This window comes from Manacus candei, unplaced genomic scaffold (assembly GCF_025592945.1).
Source record: "Manacus candei isolate 608988 ecotype Guabito, Panama unplaced genomic scaffold, ASM2559294v1 h1tg000060l, whole genome shotgun sequence".
Taxonomy (NCBI): Eukaryota; Metazoa; Chordata; class Aves; order Passeriformes; family Pipridae; genus Manacus; species Manacus candei.
Genome location: NW_026138108.1, coordinates 2,851,613 through 2,872,891, shown reverse-complemented (window position 1 = coordinate 2,872,891; position 21,279 = coordinate 2,851,613). Strand labels below are relative to the sequence as shown.

Genomic DNA, 21,279 nt, shown 5'->3' with positions numbered 1-21,279 from the left:
AGATGCAGTGTGCAATTCCTGTTCCAGAGTGTTGGGGTGCCAGGAGCGGGGCTGGCACATGTCATCTGTCCTTAGCACAGCAGGGAGATAAGGCCCAGAGAGACACCTCAGTGTTATAAATTGTGGTGAGAATGTATCACGTGTCCCCAAAAAAGAGCCACTCCAGCTGACATGGTTTGTGATCTAGGGCAAGAGACCTCCCTGTAAAATTAGAGCAAAAGATTCTATCACCTTTTGTAAAGTGGTTTTAGAGCCTTAGACAACAGGCATTACCATAAATACGAAGGATTTTTTCTAGAACTAACATACGCAGTGTCCTATAAAAGCACTTCACACCATTAAAAGCCTAGAGAGTGCACTTGGACAAAAATTTTTACACCACTGTAGGGCTTTAAAGTTTTATCTTGTTTAATTTCTAGTGAAATACCCATTCTCTATTTAATTGTAGTTGTGGTCCAAGTATTATTTCTGAGATGGAAGAGATTTGAAAGTTAAGTGGCTCCTACTCATACCACTGCGGCTGAGGGAGCTAAGGTTGTTTAGCCTGAAGAACAGGAGGCTCAGGGGGGACCTTATTGCTCCCTAAAACTACCTGAAAGGAGGTTTTAGCCAGGTGGAGGTTGGTCTCCTCTCCCAGGCAACTGGAAAGAGGAGAGGAAAAAATAGCCTTGGCTGTTTCAGAGGAGGCTCAGGCTGGACATAAGAAAGAATTTCTTCACAGAAAAGATGGTCAAGCATTGGAATGGAGTGCCCAGGGAGGTGGTCGAGTCACCATTCCTGGAGGTATTCAACAAACCACTGGACGACCACTTAGTGCTGTGGTTTAGTTGACAAAGTGGTGATCGGTCAAATGTTGGACTCGATGATCTTGGAGGTCTTTTCCAACCTTAATGATTCTCTGATTCTAAGAATATAATTCATGCAAAAAATAAGGCCAACGAAATTACAAATTCCAAATGATCATTTGGAAATCACAGTTCAAAGTAGGATACAGGACACCCTCACAGGTCACAGCAGACCCCTGTATGGGAGCTACAGCAAATACCCCTGTATTTCATGATCCAACATCCATAGCCAGCCCCAGCAGAAAGAGTTCAGACCAAAGTATAAAAACCTGTTGCAAACAAAATAACAAAAACTACCTCCAAATTATGAAGTTGTAAGGTTCTTGTTCTTCAAGATTCTTAGAGAGCTTTCCCTAATAACTCACATGGCCACCAGTCTGAAAAGCAGGGTTGGTTTTTCTAACAATTCACCCACCCCAAGGGCCTCTCTCTCTCTCTAAATGCAGTTTAGTAAGGGTGGATACATGCAGGCCAGTTCCATGATTGCTGTTAAGGAAAATTCCCTGTCTGACCATCCAGGAGCCACTCTGTCAGTCACATTCCCACCACCCCAGACTTTCACTGCTGGGACTGAAGCCCCTTCACATCAGGTGGCTCCAGTGACCCAATGGGTGCCCCATTTGACTCCCTGCACACCCCACACTCACAGTCAGACAAGGTTTCCTTACATGTGCCTCTTGGTCCAATGGTGCTATTTAGCCTGGGGTCTTCACATTGTTTATTTGGTTTTCCAGCGTCTCTGGCCAGTGCTGCAGGTCACTGTGCCCTTTGCTATGCAAAGAGTCAGCACCACGTCACGGCCCCCTTGCCTGGGGCTCCCAACATTTTCCCCCACCCAAGGCACAACCTGCAGCTGCACACCCATCTACCAGCACTGGGTGTATTCCTCAACATTCAAAATGGCTGTGTCTTTTATGTATAACATACAGATGTATTGTATACATTAACTAATAACCACTTGTTTTTGAAGAGCAGGAACAAGTTGAAAATTTCTTAGAAATGCCTTCTCCCTATGCATCTAATTTTCTAATGAGTCCATATCTCCACTCCCACTCTACTGTGGTTGAATTCAAGTAGTTTAAACACAGCTTCCAGTGACGCCACATTGTGTGCTAAGTGTTACACTGAGCAGCCGGAAGCAAAGATGTAAAGAGAAGGAGAAGGAGGAGAAGGAGGAGATGCCACTTGGCTAGAAAATGAGCCAGGAATCAGATGCCAGCCGGAGAAGTAAATTGACTTTTACTGAAGAGGGTTGGGGTTTTTTTATTAAAAGATTAAAAAAGCAGATTGGCTGGCTGAAAAATGAACAGGTGTTGACTCTACTTAAATTCTGTTTTGAAGCACAGCCCAGGTTGAAGAATGAATAGAAATGATTGCTGAACTGTAAAAACACATCATCATCATTGCCATCAGTTATACCCATCAGAATAACAGCTCACTGTGAGTGAGCATAGTCACCTTACAGTCACACCAAGGCACGGTGATACAAGGCAGTCTGTGGCAGTGGACAGATTTCTATAAAGAAGATCAAGGACAATGACAAGTTATGGCCTGATGCTAAATTTCACCAAGCTGGTCCCTATGAATTCAAATGGGCCTTAAAGAATATCTCTTTCCAAAACTCTCTGTATGGAGCAAGGGCCTTTGCTTTCCTTCAAATAGGACAATACTATGGATCTACGGTCAGAGTAGCAGTGCGGTATGTATACGTCAAAGTAATAATCCGAAAGTTCAAGAGTGAGATTTAAGTGTCCTGCCAAAATCCTCCATTTAGAAACTAAGATTCCATGCAAACTGGACTGGCTAAAGGAGATTTTTGTCTTAAAACATCAGCCTGATCAGCTGTGAAATAATGCCCAACACTTTAGTCAATGCCCACATTACTCAGGTTCTCAAGAGACAGATATACAGGTTGGCAATGCTACGCATGACAGACCAGCAGGCACTGAGCCTTTCTAACCACCAAGGGTCACTGTTGATTCACTCAGATAAGGAAACAGTGAGGAAAGTACTTTGGATTATGATAACAAGAAAGTGACTAGGTCTGAGAAGGCCTTCTAATCCCTAAGATGCTTGTCATGGCTTGATGATGCTCTTCTAAAATATGTCCCACGGTGACAGCAGTCCTGACTGCAGTGCACAGCCACTAGGATATAGGATGCCAGTTGGTTGCTGTTTCCCTTCAATTAATTACAAATTCCTCCTCAATCATTTACATCTCGCTCCAGAAAGATCCTTAACTTACACAAGCCCACGAACACTAACAGCAGCTTGGATAACTGACCTGTCATCCCCAAAGCCTATATTAGCCATTAGTAAATTACAGTCTGGAATTTCTAAACCATCTTGTTGAGCGTAGGCTAACAAGGAGTCACAGGACCCTCTTCCCTGTTGCTACAGATAAGAGCAATTCCCTATTTTTTTGGGGAACAGCCTTTTTGTTGGTTTCTGACTTTTTTCCTTCTTTTAGGATAGTTCTCAAAGTTCTCTGTCCACTGGGCTAATATCAACTGATTTCACTACTCAACCTTACATTATTTTCCTTCTTGGGCAAAGAATTGCTATCATCTCATCATCTTACTTTAAAAAAGGAGGAAAAGGTGATTTTGAGCACCAATTTTCTCCATCTCAGGCTCTCTGTCTTCAAGTGGCATAGGGAAAGAACTTCAGTGTTAACAAGACAATGTGCTAATACACACCCCAGAGTGCTGTATTACCTCGGAGAGTGGCAGCACACCTTACACACATGTAGCATTTCAGCTTTTTTTTCGGTTTAAGAAGGAACAGTGTGCAGCCAGAAACCACCCCAACATGACTAATTTTCATGCTCCTGAATAAGCCAGCTGCTATACTGCAGCTTCACACCTGCAATTGTGTGCTGAGCTCTGCACAAGCTCTGCAAATGTTCCATCAGCTTTGGGATAACACTCGCGGAGTGAGGTGCAGTGAGCCTGCACTAGGCTGAGGAACTGGATGGAATGCTCTGCAACAGCAGCTCCAGGCTGAGTCAGAACTGGACACTGCAAAAGTAAGAGAAGCATATGGGAGTACTCCAAGCTCTCCCTGCCACCACCAAGGCAGAGAAAGTGGCACATGAACCAGGGAAAGAAGTCAAACACCACCCATGGAGAGTGACAAGCCGGTGACTGAAGACACAAGCATTTTTAGAAGCTGGTACAGAGCAGCAAGGATTGTGGCAAAAGCAAACTAAGATTGAAGAAAAAGGGGCAGAACAGGAAATTGCAACTGGCTGGGCAAAAGCAGAGAAACTGATAAGAAAATACTGTATTGGATGGAGTCAGGTGAGAAACCGTAGGTTGAAGGTACACAAAAGTTGCTAAGTGATCAAGTGCACAGGGACTGAAGCAGAGCTATAGGGAAGGGCCCTGACACTGGCTGTCTGGCCACATTGTGAAAAGACAGGCTTGCAACAAAAATAATCTAGAAAAAGAGGCAGAAGAGGTTGCCTTTTGAAAAAGAGGCATACACATAAATCCTTCACTCCACCTCCTGACCCAGTGGATACTTCCTAAGTCTCACTGATTCTCTGCTGTCAACAAAGTCATGTGCAATCTACTGGCAAGACATCTCAAAAAGAGCACTTGTTCATAAAGATGAAAAAATTACAAAATTTGTATCTTATACTTTTGTTGATGTGAAGTCACTCACATGGTCCTCTGGTGGAGGTGGAGGAAAAGTGGCTACTCAGCTGCAAGTAAAGACAGGCAGTATCAGACTTTAGGAAACCTGCTGCAGTTATTGGTGTTAACACATATGCAGCCACCTGGGATTCTCAGTCAATCAGGAAGATTGGCTGGATGAATATTCAAAGCCAAATACTCAGAGGACAGTGGGCAAGAAGCCTCTTTTGTTGTAAATTTTCAGAAGGAATATAAAGGCAGAAAACTATCTTTAACTCTTCGAATTACATTACACATTAATTAATTACATTAAATATTTCCTGCACATTTTAGATACAACTTACATCACTTATTTGTATCTCTGTTGAATTAGGGGACAATTCATTTATGGGTCAGTCACAAAAATCCCATTTACCCAGCATCAGCATGATAGCACTTTCACTTGAGATCACCCATTACAAAAAGGTGCAGCACGTTCACACTGGGGCATCAGCACCCAGCAAGTCCCTGCCCTCCACACATTCATAGGTTTGTTTAGTGCCAAGACCCTCTACGGCCAGTAACAAGACCGGTCACGAGAGGAAAGCAGACCCATGGGTACAGACCATATTGAAGCTTAGTTGAGAGAAAAAAGGATGAGTCCTGGGGAGCCAGGGCCGAGAAACTGCATGATAAAACAAATACAGAAGTATAGTCTTGAGCATCAATCTCATACAGACTCACACCAGCAGTAGTATTCAATCTTCACTCTCCAGAAAGAGACAACTGGCTACAGCCTCCTATGCAGCAACTGAGTGAGGGTCAGCACCCCCTCCTTCCCTCTGAACCTCTGCTGCAGCAGTGCACACACACCAGCAGAACTTCTTCTCTGGGATTCAGAATTGTGTAACAAAACAGTGCTTGAAAAGCACTGACTGGGCCTGACAATTTGCATACAAGACAATAAACCTTCCTTTAGGAAATGACAAAATAAAATGTCACCAGGAAAAAAAGCAAAGGCTTCAATAATTTGTATCCATTTACTAACGGCAGACTATTCTCCCCATGCCAGGATCCTCCCCTCTCTTCCATCTATCAATACAAGTAAGGCAGAGTATTTCTGACCTGCTGACGAGGTTGTAGCTGATCTCAAGCACAATGGACCCAAGTGAAAAAAAGGGGAAGTATTATTGTCATTGTTACAAAAAAGACTTGAAAGATTGTATTCAGCAGCAAAGCAATACTCTGAAACGTGTACTACTGAGGGACTGTCACCATAAAAGTTTCAGCAGTAAATATTGTCTCTGCAGTATCAGAAATAGAAGATATTCTGTGTTCAGTGTCCAAATAGAATTAAAAAAAAAAAAGTATCAACAAGTCAAGCTATATACATATATACACACAAACACGCACACACATAAATCTTTCATCAGTTGGGAATGTTTCCAGACTTTGATGCTCTGCCTCATATTAACATTGCAGTTTCTGAGTTACCCCAAAGCTCTAACAGATGGTTGCAGTACTTGTATTAGCGCTCACCTGAAACGTACAGAAGGGAAAGATGGTGAGGGGAAGATGGCAAGCAGCATAGCAAGGTCACAGTTGTTTAGGTAATAAAATAGAAAGCAACTGAGGCCATTTGACTCTCTCATCAAAAGCTCTCACTTTAGCACAAGACTGAATTAATTTCTGTCTTCGCATACATACACAACTCACCAACTGCACTATAGATGGTTCACATACACATGAGGACAAAACTGAGCCCAAAGAGATACTGAGTGGCTGTGCCAGCCACTCAAAGAAAATATCCAACCACATACTGATGAAAGCTGCATTTGAAAAACACTGGCTGCCCAGCCCTAGCTGCCATCATCCCTCCAGTCTCCTACTGTCACGACCAACTGGTCTGTAACTGGTTGCAGCCTGACATAAATTGGTTCTTCAAACACATCTAAAACCAGAAGATCAATGAAGATATAGGGCAGGTAGCTTCTGCCACTGCACCAACATTCATCAGCTGAAGCAAGGAAATGCACACCAATCATTTTGTATAATAGAAGTCACCTTAACAAAACTTCGTCACAGCATCCATGTCACTTGCTGTCAAAATAAACACTTTCAGTCTGAATTCCCTTTAGATAGCTACAGAGACATCAGCCTCTGACAACATTTGATTCTGCTAACATTCTCTCTTAAGCTTATTTTGGATTTCACAACATATCTGCACTAGAGCTGCAAGTACCTGGTAACATTAACAGCTGTTCTGGTGGACACTACCTTGGTGCTTCCTGTGGAGGGAAGGGAAAAAGGAAGGACAGGAAGAAGTCCAAGAAATGACAGTTGCTTTGAGGTTCTGCAGCAGTTGGATAATTTTCCTGATAAAAGCCAGTAAAATGTCCACCTGCTTGGAAGAACGAAGGCTGAAGTCCCCACCTCCCAGTGCAGACTACTGATAAAATTATGCCCCAGCATTTATTTATTTGTAGTAATACAACAGTGTGGAAACAGAAATGAATGGAAGAGTTCTGCCTAACTTTGAAATCGAAAAAGCATTTTCTAAGGCAGCAGGAGAAAAAACCCAAAACAACACATTCCAGCCAGATTCCAGCCATGCATCCTTTCCTGCTTCTGTGTGATTTTATATAGACAATTTACTGAAGTTTACAGGCAGTAGCTCACCAACCTCAATACAGAAAACTGCTGGTTGTCAGGAAAAACAGAGCACAAACAGCATCTCTTTGCTATTCTGTTCCAGCAGGTCTACATCTTGTCTTTCTTTCCTTCTGTAAGATGTTTCTCCAGGGTAAATCAAACTCCAAGCTTCATTCAGGTCATGGACCTTCCACAAGATCATCAGTAAAAGCTTATACATATAACATGAGCCATCTTAACCAGTGGATCATGCCTGTTTTACGATCACACTACTATTTATATCCTTAACGCATCTCCAGATATTAGGGTAAAGAAATTAGAAAGAACCTCTTAATAAAATCCCTGTGAGAAGCAGACACACTGACTACTCATTCATTCAGAGCCCTATGATGCAGGTATGTGCTCTTTCTACATAAAAAGATCACCAAATCTGTTCATGAAGGCCTTGTATCAGCTGTGATAACTATAAGCCATTTAAAGGTAAAATGCATCTGAGCAGAAGAAATTGGAGAGCAAAATCTGCTGCCTGCTAAGCAGGAGGCCCTGTTTCCCCAGCAAAATGTTTAGTATTACTTGAGGCAGTGCCTATGCACATCAAGGTGGGCAAGTGCCTATGCTCACTGAGTGCCTGTCAGAAAACTTACTGCTGGCTATCTCCTGGCCTAAATTCTGATTCAGAGAACTACAAAGCAAAAGCGAGCAGTCAATATCCCAGATGATTTTAAGTCCAGACAGACCTGGGGGAACCATGTAAATGTATTACAAGCACCAAGATGTATATTAATGCCTGGAGCTGGCAAGGTCTCTTCTTATTTAATTGCCCACTCATGACTAAGCTAAGTGAGCCCATGTGGGACCACGAGGTAAAGATGAGTGGCTCTGTCTAGCCTCAACACTGAATGCAATACAACACTAATATAAAGAGTAAATCTTCCAAGCACAGATCACTATATTATCAGGCATTTGCTGACAGCTAAAATAATTCAATTTAGGGCAGAAATATACCTTGGAGTGCACACTAATCTGGCAACAATCTTGCTAGGAAATTTGCTACTGAAACGTCTACCTCTCCTACTTAACACTTGTTTAAAATGATGCTGTAGAGATTCCTCCCCAGTTCAAAGACACAACCACAATGTTAAATATATTCACTGCATCCTCCTGTCATCAGAGATCTCATCAGGTAGAAAGACCAAAAGACAGACAGACAGACACAGACAGACAGATAGATAGACAGAGGATACTCCACTGCCATGTTCTCCCTGTTCTCTTATGTTCTTCATATCCATTTATTGCCTGTGACTTGACTGCAAGTTCTTTGGGGCAAGAACTCCTAGATAATAAGCCTTTGTGTAATGCATTATTGATGTCCGTGTGGGATTCTAGGCAAAACTGTGATACAAATCCTAAATGACAGTGGTAAGACAACTACTGGCATAAGCTTACAAGCCAAGCTGAGCCCTTTAGAAAAGTCTGGCCTCAGTGATAAATTCAGATTTTTAAATAACCCATAGTCCCAGAGCATTTCTGAGTGACTCATCTACATCAATTAATTTATTCTTACAACACCTAGGTAGACAGGGAAATTTAAGCTTCTTCACTTAAATGACTTTCGGATACTGAAGGATGCACAAAGACAGGGACTGAATTCAAGATCTACAGCCTTTGATCTTAACCACAAGAGTGTATGTTTTCCCATAGGGAACTACAGCCTGACTCCTGAGCTCAAGTCACACATCATCCCTATCATGCCCAACTCTCTTCTAATAATTAAGAACTCATATGAATAAGTCACCTCCAAAGAGCAACATCCCTTCTTACATTTATGAAACAAGGTCAGAGAAAGTTAAATATGCAGTGTTAACCTGTGCAACCCAAAAGAGAGAATTCATTTAAAATGTGTGTTACTTAAATCCTAAAATGGTAGGTATGAGCAAAAACAACAGATACACAGTATATGTGTAACACTGGGAGAGAGGGAGGAAGGGAAAATTCGATCAGAAATATTTATTTTCATCTTTAAATCACATTAACTGTCTTCCTGACACAGCAAAAAAGAAATGAACCTCTTAATTTATCCTCACAGCACAGTATTAAATAGGGAAGCTTTAGCTCTGCTTTACAGATGAAAATTTGACATGTATTGACTTAACTAAACATAAAAGAGTGAAACATCCAGCAAATCAAACAGCCCATCTGGCTGAGTACTTTTAGAAGCTATGTAACAAGATGGAAAAGCAAATAACCAATAAAACAACACATGGGGGAAATGCCTATATCACACCAGCCAGGAGCTCTGTGCAAGGGACAAGAAGCCTTCACCCTCACAGTGAAACTTGGAATTGCGTCCGGTTTCCCACAGATCTGACCCAAGCCTACCATTTTTAGAATCCTGTTTCTGAAGGGAGTATAATATTTCCTTTTCATCTTGCCCATCTAGATGCTAAATTCTTCAACATCACTTACAGTGTGTTTGTAGGGAGCACAGCACAATGGGATCCTGACCAGGCACAAGGCCATCAAGCCATGTCATGGCAGGTATGATAATGCCTTCAAGTGGAATCACCAAGTTTGCACAATTACACAGGTGGATAATTACACTTCATAGGGTATTTGTACAGTCCAGGTGTTTGCCCAAGCATCTTAGAGTTAACCATAAGAACTGCCCTAAAACAACTTGGTCATTAAGATCATGTATGAGTGCTGCAAAATGTTATGACACTCTTCAGGAGCTTGCAGAGAGCAAGCATAGATAATATGTAATATGTTGTTATAAGCAGATATCTTGCAACTGTTCCTAGATAACTGTGCCTCTGATAATAAGAGCCAGTAATTGCATTTAACTCACTGAATGCTATTTAGCAATATACTTCTCTAACAGCATTTTCCAAACAAGTCTCAAGAAACACACTGAAGTCACTTATCATAAGCAAACTCTTCACAGAGCAGAGCTAGAAATTAGGAATAATGAGTATATACACAAAAATTTGTAATTCTACACGGCTGCATAAGAGGCAACAACAACTGCCTGGTATATGTACATATGAAACGAAGGACACTGTTGCCAGTGCAGAATATATACACTTATAAGAGAAACAGCAGCAAAAAAATACAAGGGCCAGGAATCCTCTCCCGGGTATATGACTAGCCAGAGAAATTTCCACAAGTTTCCCAAGAGATGCCTGTGCCATGCAGGAGAGGAGTGTGGGAACACTCACCCAGCAAAGACCCATGTCCACAGACTTGTGACATACACAGCCAGGCAGTCCTAGAAAACCACTGCCTTTTCATGTGGCACACAAAGCCACGTCAGTAAAGACACAACCACACCAATATCGTGATGTGGCTTTCAAACCCGGCACTACCTCCAACCAGCATCAGCTTAGTTTGTCCCACAGTTCTGAATGCACAGCTCGTGGTTTGGCTTTAGTGAAGCTGTGTATTAATTCTGCCCTCTCCCTGAACACAATGAACATTCTGGAAAAGGAAAAAAAACTAAAACATAAAACAGAGCTCCCTTGTACTGACAAAATCCATGTGAAACTTTGGGATAGAAGAGAGCCTACTCTCTTCCAGAGAGCCTCAACTGGTTCAACAAGGCTAAAATTACTCAAGTCCAGAAACAACATGAGCCATAAGAAACAACAGACTTATTAATTTTTGTTAGCATTCAGACTCTAAAGACATTGAAATGGCTACACTTGTGTGAAAGGGACCCCTCCTGGAAAGATCCAAAGTGTTTCACCATACAGAAATGATACCCGGAGAGATTTTTGTTTTTTGTTTTTTTAAGTATAGCCCAGTGGGGCAGACCTCTTTGAAGAGGCTTCAGACTCAAGTCTGCCATGGTGCTGAGGAAGTTAACTAAATAGGTGGACTTGAGGGGGGGTTTCATTTGCATTTATTTCTAAACTAGGTATCATTCCTGCCTCCTCCTGACTTACACACGTTGCATTTGGACTCCACAGTGAAGGAAAAAAGGCCCAACAGAATAGAAAAGAGAGCAAGGATATGTAACAGAAGCAAGAAACTTGCATTTAAAGCAAAGCCTAAACAAACCCAGACAAAGCCACTTCAAGTGCCCCAAAAACAAAGGGCTTCAGATTTACAGAGAAAGCAAAACCTGAAATCATTCAAATGAAATCCTCATCTGGGAAAAGTTCACTGTGGTTTTGTCAGTGACATCAGCAGGATCAGGATCAGCTGCTCTGTGTGTTGAAATACACTACCCTTATTGGCATGTTCTCTGTTTTGAGGATTCTAGTTAGTACTGTGAAAATCTCATCTAAATTCTGCCTCTGTGCATCACAATAATGTAGTTGTAGCAACAGCAGCAACAGGAAAACACAGCATTTCAAAACATCCACAACTCGTCAGTACAAGCATTTCTGCTGAAACCTGAGTGTTTCATAAAATCAAGACAACACTGACAATACTAAAAAAAAATACAGGGTAAAAGTCATACAACCCCACAGGGTTTCCAGAAGAAAAAGGTTTTTGCTCAGCTCTTGTTTTTAAATTACTTTCCCTTATTTTAAATTCCATCCTTTCTTTTCCTAGATATTATATTTACACTTCAGATGTCAGAATCTAAATGAAATATTTCAGTTTTGAAATGTGAAACAAAAAAGTAGGCTGTAAGTCACATACCTCCCTATACACACTTGTGAGATTATGGAGTTCTCCTCTGTGGAATCTCAGCAATTTTAGATTTTGCACCCAGTCAGTAGGAAGTAGTTTCCTCAACGAATTTCCAAATGCCAGAGAGAGCTGGCCTTCCACCCTCCACATGGCTATTTCCACATCCCTTTGCATCGAATGATTTTAAACAAGAATGGTGGGCCAATTTCTAAGGACAATTAAGGAGAAATTCCAGAAAACCAAAATTTAAACTTGATTCTTTTTAACTAATGCTATAAATGAACTCACACAGACAACGCCATAAAGACATGTCTACTGAAGAGTACTGAAAAGTTCATACCACTGAAGAGTAGCATCCAAGGCTCAGAAGGCTCATGCAGGTTCCTTGAGCTGAGCAGCCTGTGCAAGCTCTAAGGCAATATACCACATTTAACAAAATAAACAAAACTGGCAACACGGAATGAGGATGCTTAACACTGCAGAAGAAAAATTTAAATTAAAAAAAAAAAACAGTAGAGTTAAACAACTAAATTGAGTTTTGTGTTACATTGCAATTGGTCTGTCTCAGAGATGACATCAGCTGTTGAGCAATAAGGGCTGCAGCCAGTGACAAGCACCTGCGCTTTGTCCAGATACACGTTGTAGAAATGTCCATAGAGAAACACGGCACTGTTAGCACAAGCTGCCTGTCTGAGAACACTCCACCTACACAGTTACTGCTCCCATTCAAACACAGCCCAGAGCCACAGAGATTGACAACTAATCTCAGCAGACAGTGCAAGACAGCACATCCTGTTGGCAGTCAGCAGAGCTAGAGCTAGAGCCAGTCCAATGTCAACAACCTTAAACATACACAAACATGGGGGTTGGGTTCTTTAGCACTGTTTTGTTCTACAAATCCAGGTGAGGCTGTTCTACTTACACACATATAAATATATATATATATACACATAAATACATTTATATTCTTAGAGAAATACCCGAAGAGTACAGGACAAAATAGTGTGAATCACTGAATGAGACCTTGAAAGCTGGAATTCGCTATGCTTATTTCCATGTTTATGTGTTTCATAAACAGTGCAGTGCAAACTCATTAATCACTTTTTCAACAACTTTTCTACACTAACACTTAATAAACAGAACTAATCACTTTTTTCTCAGCATATGAGCTTTAGTCATAGAAAATATATACTTACACAAATCATTAATTATTCTCCTCGACATCTACTGTACCTGAAACACGTGGCCTTTTTCTCTCTTAATCAATACAGTTCCTACGGGCTTGGCATTTTAAGTACAGTTATTTTAAATAATTGCAATTGTCAACACCAAATCATGTTGTGTGCCTTTAGATGGCTGCAGAGGGAATTACTAGAGACAATGCATCAATTGCTAACGCCTGAACATGTCTACTGAGACACAGAGGCTCAGAAAGGACATGCATTCCTCTGTTCCTTGCTGACTTCTGCATATTTATATTGGTCTGCAGGACTGTTACAAAAGAGCACAGAAGACTCCTTGGAAGCCATCATGAGGTATGAAGTCATTTGCTTCATACAACTCCCACTGAGGAGCATGCATACAGACAAAGCAATACAGTCTTCTCCTTCCTATTCCTAGTCACAAAACAAGCTCCTGATAAAGGGATCACATGCTGTAAGAATGTCTACTTTATTCTCTATTACCAGAAATAAAGGACTAAGGGAAGAAGGATTAATTATTACTTACACCCCCCCCCCAATAAAAGGTTTCTTCTAAGTCTCCCACATATTATAAAGCTGCAGTGCTTCCAAAGCTGTGGGGATCCTGGTTAGCCTTTCCATTACCCACAACAAAAAGTATTTTGTCACCTCTGACTCTGAATGAGTCCTATTTCTAAAACAGCTGTCTTGCACCATTTTTCACTTAAGAGAAAGCCCTGAACAAATGGAGAGTACATTGACCTGGAGCTAAGAAAAATGTTGCTAAGACGCACAGCTTAATTGCATCTGTCAAAAATTTATTTGAGCTCACTACACCTGATGAATCATCACCACACACTTGTGACTGCCAGATTGAACTCTTTCAGGACAACAGAAGTCTTGGAATTCGTCCACTTAGAAATTCTTAAATAACAGTTCATAAATAATAACAGAGGTACTATATGGGTCTTCATGCATTATCTCGGATAAATTCCTTGTTGTGGTACTAAAACCACTGTGCTTACAGTCTTCCTGAAGTTTCACAGAAGGGTATTATCACTTCCTCCTTCTAGCCTTCAAATTTTACTGCATTGCCTGAAATGGATATCAATCACAGCCACCCTCTCCAGCTATGTTTCAGCTGAAAGATAAGTGAATTTTATTGGCTTATATTTATTTTTGTTTCAGGTTCAGTTAATACTTGCAGTATGTCATCAGTGATTTCATCTGCAGGATTAGTAATAGACAAGATACCATCGTATAAATAAACTATATTTCAGTGACTTCATGATGAACTTTCTGGTAAAAAAAGGAAAACAATGTTTAAAATATGGTATTTCTATGAATCTTGCAGTGGTGTTGCAACAGAGCTTTGCAAACTGAGAGCTCAGAATAAGGAAAACCATACATATATTTGTCAGGTGCTTTGACTAAATGTTTTACTCAGATACACTCATCACAGCAGAACTCCAGATTACTTCTCTAAGCATGATTTGATTTTCCAGGTACAGCTTTGTAAGCAGAATGTCACACCAAAAAAAAAGCATATTAGAATAAAGGAAGTCCCTGCTACTTCAGTGTAAGATTAAATTTAAATTTCTTTCAGGTTTTTTATCATTTTTCTTCTCTTTTCAGTCTCATCAAGGGTTGCCTATAGTCTTTCAGAGTCTATGTCAATACATATATATGGGCTATACAACCCCCAAATCCCTCCCCATTGTCTCTCCCTGGCATCCCTCCTAAGCTTTAAGGCAGGTTCTGGCTACCAGTTTCCAGGAGTTTATGTGAAATGCAATTATATTTCCATGAAGGTGAAAGAGTCTTTTAGGTTCCACTTGAAATATTTTACAATGTGCAGCAATTATTCAACTCTTTTCAACCAAATATTGGTTAAACTACACTTTATTACTGATCTGTCTGCTTTCAAGTATTCTACTTCTACAATAAGCCATTCATACAGCATATTGATATGGTTTATATGCTACCTAAGACTCTAACCTGTATTTTTTAAATTGTCCTTATACTCTAGATTGAGGAAAAATTTCTTTCCTTAATAATCAACAACTGGTTCTGCTCTTTTACTCTTGAAAAAAAAACATCTTACAGTCAGAGCTGCTTCTCTTTCACAACACTGTAAGACTGTTCCATGCTTCCAGAAAAAGTCACTTGATGTCTTCTTGATTGACAAGTTCCTAAAAGTCATATTCCATCTACAGCAGGTAAGACTTTGCTTTACCAGTTGTAATAACTGTGACTGCATGTATGGAGATCTCCAACATTACTGTTAAAACCCTGATCAAAGAACTCTGCTTTGGTTCATTGCATATGACTGAGGAAAGTCATCTGACTCTTCTGTATACCAGTCTCTTTTGTAAAACGGGGGACACTGACGTTTACCTCCTTATAAGAAAATTAAAAGCTTGTTAAGTATTTAAAAATTGTTGGATGGCAGATGCTAAGTATTTTGAATAGGATTTCACACCAGCAAGATTTTAATTACTGTGCTTCCTCATTTGCTAGATTCCCTGATGAACTAATAGGCAGACTCTCATTTATTCACAGTTGAATACCCAAAATGTCAACTAGGGCTGAGACAGTGTTGTACTCAACTGAAGTCTGCTACATTACTTGCTTTTTGGTCTACACACCTGCAAGGACAGCAGATCTGTTCTTCTCTGTGCAAGAGACCCCACATGACATTGACCACCATGACATACTCAACCAAATGGCATCACACACGTAGCAGTGCCTTGAGCTAAGCTGCGCTCGTGGATTTTACGGCTAACGCTAACCTTTGCAAAAGCAGGATGCCCTGGGTGTGTCAGTCAAGGAGACAGAGGCTCGTTCTACTTAGAGTAGACGAAGGTGCACTTTCATTTGACTAATCTGCAAACTAACATCCAGCGTACTGGACAAGCTGGTAAAACCTCATGCAATGCTATTGCCACTTCCCAGGCTTCTCTCATCTTGCTACCAAGTTATATAGGCATTGTCTCTGCATGGACCTTTGAAAAACTCAACTGCACCCCAAACTGCTCTTCAAAGTGATCCTCAAGCTTTAAATTGAGTTAAGCAGCTTAGCTTCACTTCAGACTTACTCTCAGCTGTAGTTCAATTTAGCATGTACTTTATGTCACACTGACCCAGGAATTTTTCACTTGAGCTCAAGGTCTAGCTGTGATAGAATCAAATTTTGTGCAATAGTTGAAGAGTCAGTGACCGAGCTGAAGGTGACTCTCCGGGTTGAATTACACCCGTATCACACAGAGTACTGACTTGGCTCTCATCTCAGCAGCAGCACTCTCCTCTCATATCATGCAGGCAGGCAGGTGTAAGCTGTCTCATGCATTCTAACTCATTGACCCCTGCCTCAGATTTTTTGCTGCCACAGGAGACAGTGATGTAAGCACCTGGGAAGTCACTGTCTGGCACCTCTGATTTTATATTACAAAATGGCTTGGATCAAGAATGCCATCAAATTGGATAATAGAGATTCTGAGCAGCATAAACCATAAAAATGGTCACTTCATTAGTACAATTATTATCTCCAGACTAGGCTGCTCCAGCCTCAGGAACTTTTTTCCTAGGCATTATATAAATTTGGGGTTCTATCTTTTGCCCCACAGCCTCCTCAGGCGACAGCAGAGCAGCAAACCTCATCACATGCTATTTGCTTATGTAAGTGAAAAGTCTCCTTGCCAAGGCAACAGCTACCAAAAGCTTTCACAGATGCTGCTTGTGCAGGATTACTAAAACAGTTCCTGAACAATATCCTTAATGAGGAATGGTGAGACTTAATTAAAGCATAAAATAATTAAAAGGCAAACAAGAGCAATAAGAAGTTTCTTATTATTTTCCTCTACATTTAAAATGTAAGATGTGGGGGAGGTGATTGCCTAATCTCCATGGTTTTCAAACGTCTTTTAGAAAATGAAAGAATGAAGAAAATATTAGATAAAGATGTGTAATATAGGTTTCAACAAAGCAATCAAATTATGGACTGATATAATAGAGATAAAAAGGCACACACCGATCATGCAAATAAATAGCCCCATCTCACTTTTCTCAGTATATAAACAAAACAGTAAATCCTGGGATACAAATGCATAAATGCCCTGCCCATTGGTGTCAAACAGACCTTTGTTCCCTTGACACTCATTTTCATGGTCTGGGCTCACAGCATTTCCAAAACATAATTATTTCAAAGGAAATGGGTAGCTGGAGCAGGAAACATTCTCTAACCTTGAAGAAACACCTTGAGAGTAATTCAGTTTGAGCTGATTTTCCCTCTTTCTTTTCAGGAGGAAAAGACAGAAGGGCTTGAAGAATACTTTGCATTAAATTTTATAGCATTAACTCAGGATAACACTTTTTCAATCACTTGTTCATTGTAATGGTAAAACAAATTCTTTCTGTTTCATTACAATAAAAAGCAAATTTTAATTATATTAAAGTCATTTTCTTTAAATCCTGAAAAATGGGCGTGGTTCGCTTTGGTCGTCTTTTTTTAGTTGTGGAGTTTTCTTGGTTGTTTCTTTTTTGGTTGTTTTTTTATTTTTTTGTTTGGTTGGTTTAGTTTGCCCTTTTTTTTTGTGGTGGTTGTTGGTTTTTTTTGTTGTTGGGGTGTTTTTTCCTTTTAAACAGTTTTCCTACTACTTAAGCACTGGAAACAGCAATTGATTTGTAGGAACAAGTATATGCCAGACCTTGCAGCCACATAATGCAGGCTGCTTTGCTCTGTGTATTCTATCCTTGCTCCCAGCGTGCACATGGTAGAGCACATGACAGTCCTTACAAAGTGAGCATGTGGGAGGAGGGTACAGGACATCCTAACTGCTCTTGCTGACTGACTCCATCATTGACTATTTCCTCAAATAATGTATGCTCACTGAGGCCAAAGCATGTAGAGACAGGAATGCTTTTCCCTTATGAGCCTGCCAAGCAGGCAATTCCTTGTCCATCTTCTCATTCCACAGAGCAACAGGAGCCTGTGCTAATGATACAGCTCTCCTGAGAGTGATGATCTGCATCATCCCCGGGTATAATTAGCCAGGTTTACACTTGCACCTCTTTGTGGAGTGGGGCAGGCCAAACAAAAGTCTGGTAGGAGAGACAAATCTCAAGACAGGCTTGCCAGCCATCAAAACAAAGACAACAAAAAAAAATTTTGCTAAAATAATGAGAAATTAAAAGCTTGAATTGTGTCGTGTTTGCATTTTCCTGTGATTTACACACACAGGAAACTCTTCAAGACAAGCCACATCTCTCCCTCACTTCACAGCAATAAGCAAACTGGTACAGAACATGATTTGTTCAATACAACACTACTTCTACACAAACAATGAAACACATGCACTCCAAACACGTACCTGCGACAGGCAGAGCTAAAGACAGAAGAACAAAAAAAAAAGGCTTACCCAGTTTATGAAATTTATTACTTTTCTCAAACTCATACTGGCTTATACCAAAGAAATACAAGCAGGCAAAATGGATTTGTAAAAGAGTTTACATTTTTTCAGTTAAAAATCCAGGTGCTTGTTTGCTGTGAAACCAGAGAAAGGAAACCATCCTGGAAATAAGCTGCAAAACACCTGTACAGAGTCCTTTCCTCCTCATCACTGCTGGCACCCTTTTGCCACTCTCCTTTTCAGTCCTGCTAACTTCTGTCCTAGAAAACATTCATCAAAAACTAAGTCGAAGCTGAATGAGGTACTGCCACACCCTTTTCATTCTTCTATAACTTCTTCTTCTCCTACAGGGAACTTGTCCATTGGGATTATCACCTCTCCAGAGAGGAGCTAGCACACAGTACACATACAGCAGTTGACACACCACCTTGGACCCTGGACAACAGGTTGTTAAGAGTAATTATTCAGAAAGCCAAAACCCACAGAATAACACTTGCAGAGGCTGCCATCTCTTGGACTTAAACTTGTTGCTATCACTACGTTTCAGAAAGACTCCATGGCAAAATTTGTCATGGATATTTGTTATTTGGGGCCCAGGACATCATTCTTACAGAAGCTTGAATTGGTCTTGAAGTCAGCTTTAAAATGTGGATGGAGTGACAACTAGTGGAGATTTTCCTAAGTGCATCACTGTAGATTTTTCTGCACGATGTAATTTGCATCGAGATCCCATTTCACTGAAATAAAACGGATGCAATCCAAGTATAGAGAAAATCTTTCCAGGAAAAATGTGTACATGTATATGAAGACATGAGGAATGTGAATGTGTTCCTGTGACTCTAAGCTGTCCAGTTACAGAGACTCACACAAACAGAAACAACCAGCCCCACAGGGACATGGAAATAAAGATGGTAGGAGTCAGAAATTAGAAGGCAGTATTACCTTCCTCCTTAAAGAGGATGTACCTTTCCTTTCCTTAAAGAGTTTCAGCTGACTATTAGAACCTTATGGCTCCTCAGCTAGAAGCTGAGATTGAACTATTCTGTTTTACAGCCCATAAATCTCTCCTCCATGGCTTTCTCTAGTCTTTTAACACTCAACATGATGTAGCAATGAGTTCCACAGCTCCATTCTGTGTTACAGGAAAATGTATTTTTATTTACTTAAAATCTACTACTTATTTCATTGGATAGTTTCTAATGCCTTATTTATGAGAAAGTGAACAATCATTCACTAATTTATCTTCTTTCCTTTCCTCATGATTTCATTAGCCTTCTCCTGTGACCTCTAATTTACCTCTTTTCCAGGCTGACGAGTCTAGAAATTGATGAATTCATGCACGGTAGGAAAAAAGTCTTTCATTTTATTTGCCTCTTTAATCACCCCTGCACACAGAGCTTATTCTTCCAAAGACTTATCAGGAGCAACTTTCCAAAAGCAGCATTAGTTGAAGTTTGACTCACTACCCTCATATACTTTGTGGGGTTTTTGGTAGAGAAGGGAAGAAGGTTATTTTCTTCTTACATTAAATACTTTGCATTCAGTGGTGATGCATTTTCACTGTCATTTTATCACCTGGTCACTCAGTATTGAGAGAATTTCTGCAACACTTCAAACTGCTTTTACGTATGGCTATCCTGATTTTTATAACACCATCATGATTTATTAGTATCAAGCTCTAGTAAAGTACTACAGCTCTAATACAGCCATCAAAATATTAGGAAAACAATCCTCCCACACAAATAGCTAGAATCAAACAAGGGCAAGAAATTGCAACAAGATCTTTAAGGAAATTTTTTGAATTTACCCTGCTCAGGTTTCCTGCCAAAAGCACCATGGTCCTGGTGCACTGACACTGAGAAAGCGATGGCTGATGTTGTTATAAAAACTTCTGAATTTGGTAAAAGGGGGGTGGGAGTGGAGGAGTGAAAGAATGGGAGGGGGAAGTGCCAACTACACACGTGCTTCAAGAATCCTCAACATTATTCATTGCTGAATAATTCAGGAAGCTGAATCTTTAAGTGCTTTGAATCACAACTGAAAGAATACAGAGAAAGTTGTAGATCTGTCAACTTTTACTATTATTTTCTCCTCTTGAGCGTAAGTGTCCTGTCTTTAAAAAAAAATAAAGTACAAAACTAAGCTTCTGCTCCTCCTGACTGCAGAAGAAAGCCTAGCAATACTAACCCCAAATGTTCAAAAAGCAGAAGACAAATTAAAAACAAAACCCAATACCATGAAATAAACTCATCATTTAAAAAAATGTCTCCTGCTACTGAAGATATGAGTCATCATATGACTGTTTGTGGATTGGCTGTATCATTACAATGAGACTAGCAAATGTGTCAATTAATTTATTAATATTTGCAGTTTCAATTTTCATGGGTGATAGAGAGATATGAAATACTGAACAAGAAAACAGTTTAATCTCTCTCCAGAACATTTAATGTTTTTAAATCATCTCTCTATTCAATCAACATACTGAACGCAGCTAGCTCAATACATAAATGCAATAAATTAACGTGGGCTACAGATAAAATTCAGATTCTGCAGAAGCTCAAGTTTCTCAAGATATAATAAAGACTTCCTAGCTGCTCCCTAAAATGCCTGCAAATATTTTCAGACATGACTTCAAGCAGCAAACAATGCAGCGTTGTTCCCCTAAAAAAAAAAAAAAATCACCAAGAAGGGGCACACAGCATGTGTTCAGCCCTTCCAGAAGGTAATGATGTCACTACAAAGTCTGAGTGGAGATACTAAGACTCAGGTATCGCTAAGGCTATGTTTGTGATATGGGGCAGTCACTCAGACATTGATGGGTAGATTGGGGTGGAATCACAAAGGCAGATTTGGAAGATAAAACGTTCACAGCCACACTTCCACCTGGGCAGCACAGTAGGGTATCTGGCTTGTTTGTTCAGGTAGAGGTATT

At 40.3% G+C, this 21,279-nt stretch overlaps 1 protein-coding gene across 4 annotated transcripts in view; it reads right to left on the bottom strand.

The window, feature by feature from the left end:
• Positions 1-21,279, bottom strand: part of TSPAN4 (tetraspanin 4) — a 435,304-nt gene that overhangs the window by 325,847 nt on the left and 88,178 nt on the right. Inside the window, exon 1 of one of the 4 annotated variants that reach the window (XM_051804248.1) lies at positions 5,591-5,609. The exons of the other annotated variants lie outside the window; for them this stretch is intronic. The gene's annotated coding sequence lies outside the window, so the exon portion shown is untranslated. Of the gene's footprint in view, positions 1-5,590; positions 5,610-21,279 lie in introns of those variants that run through there. 4 annotated transcript variants of the gene reach the window in all.